The sequence below is a fragment of the Symsagittifera roscoffensis genome, chromosome 5 (genome assembly GCF_963678635.1).
Source record: "Symsagittifera roscoffensis chromosome 5, txSymRosc1.1, whole genome shotgun sequence".
In the NCBI taxonomy this organism is placed as follows: Eukaryota; Metazoa; Xenacoelomorpha; order Acoela; family Convolutidae; genus Symsagittifera; species Symsagittifera roscoffensis.
In genome coordinates, this window is record NC_087066.1 from 62,382,821 (window position 1) to 62,385,009 (window position 2,189).

Sequence of the window (2,189 nt, forward strand, 5' to 3'; positions counted from 1 at the left end):
ACTTTTTGAAAAATTTTGACAAAAAAATCGCGTTTTTTTTGGCGCGCGCTCCTCCTCAAAGTTAGTATATATTGGCGCCAAAGGCGCCTATAGAAAATGTTTAGGGTCGGTCGGCCAAAAATGGATTTCTTAAAAAGTATCAAAGGGGGGACCCTTTGGGTCTGCAGGGGGTCGAATCCCTGAGCGGGGAGGGCGTCCGCCCCCCCCCCCCCCCCTAAATCCGCCCCTGATCACATCATCAGCATCATCACTCGCAGTTTGCCTAAATCTTTTCTTGGTGTTCGATTATTTTGTCATAGTTTTTACTTTTTTAAATACGATGAAAATCTCTATCGATAGAAAAGACAGAGATGCCCAATTGTGTGAAAATGGCAAAAAAAATTATCATCACTTAAAATTGGTGGCTTAAAAAGTTTATGAATTTGATGATATTTTTGAAAAAGCCGGAAAAAATTGATTTTTTTTCTCAACTTATTCCTCAACACGATAGTTAAAGTAGGATATGGTTTATTTAACTCCTATCAGTAAACTGAACAGACCAAAAATTGCATCAAACCATTTAGTACATTTTGTAAGCGGGATTCAATCACCGCTTACTCGTTTATGGTATGAAATTCATTTCTCTCCTTAACAATCCAAAGTTGGTAAGTCAGCAAAATTGGCTTTCAAACACCGTGAGTTCAACAAAAACTATCGTGAAGGGTGTATCAAACAAATTCTGATAAGTTTGAAAATTGATAACTTTTGAAAAAACTGTTTTTGAATTTTGAAGTCGACGTTTTTTTTATCATAATATTTCCCCACACGCTATCTTAAATAAAAAGTGACAAAATAGCTTCGACCAGGGGCGGATCTAGGATTTAATCCAAGGGAGGGGGGGGGGGAATTTTCAAAAAAATGTCGACACTTTTTTGTCGACTTTTTTTGGTCGACCAAATTGATTTTCTTGACCACATTTTCTGGGCAAAAAATTTCAAAATTTAGTATATATTGGCGCCCAGGGCGCCTTTGGAAAAATTTTAGGGTCCATTACCAAAAATTGATATCTCAAAATAGTACAAAGGGGGGACCCTTTGGATCGGTAGGGGATCGAATCCCTGAGAAAGGGCGTCCCCCCCCCTCCCTAAATCCTGCGAGTACCCTTGAAGCCACGCACATAACAGTTGCAAATTTTGATTTATGAAACTCTGAAAAACTTTTTGAAAGTTGGTGTAGCAAAAAGGCAGGATATCTTATTCAACTGCAGCTTAGTAAATCAAAAATGTTCACATGCTATTCGAACTGCTATTCCAGATGCTATTCAAATAGAAACAGATGAAAACTTGTACAAACAAAAAGCATACTGATCTCAAGTATTCCGTCAATTTCTTTCAAGGTCGGATCATCAAAATAGCTCGCATCAGGGCTCGGCTTTTAAAATTTCAATTGCATATCAAGTAAATGAGCAATTTTTGACAAAAAAAAATACAATAAATTAAATACAATAATTATTGTTCCGACTTTCGATTTGAAAGTAACGGAATATTTGTACTCGGGGTCGGTTTTTTTTCTTCAGACAAATTTCGACTTTTTAACTAGCCATTTTTGACGACAATTTTGTATATCATTCGAAAGTCATTCGAAAGTTACATTTGAAAAGACATTTCACCTGTGATAATTTTTCGTAAACGGGGGTTTAAAGATTGCCATTTTGGCCAATTTGGGACAATTAACGGGCGATATATTTCGCGCTATTAACGCGTTAGCGGAGAGTTAATCCGTTTGAGAAATCGTTCCAATTTGGTTGAAAGAAGCATTTTTGCCATTATTGATTTGTTACAAGGAGCGGAATCTATCCTTTTGTACTTAATATGGCGTGTGGGCGGATGATTTTCATTAAAAAATTCAAATTTTAGAAAAAAAAATTTTCATTTTGTTTTATTTCATTTACTTTTTTAATGTTATTACTGCTCCTTAAACATTAAAAGACGGTCGGAACAATCAGGGCTTCGCCCTGATACGAGCAGTCTTGTTATATTTTCAAAAATATATATATATTTTTTGAGCTTACGCGCATTTTCAAAGTCAGTGAGCTATTTTGTACCGGATAACGCAAACGGATAACGTAATGAATGGAAAAAAATTAGATTGAGCCAGTTTAAATCAGAATGGTTTGTCGGTCGATCTTATTACCCGCCCATGCTTTATTT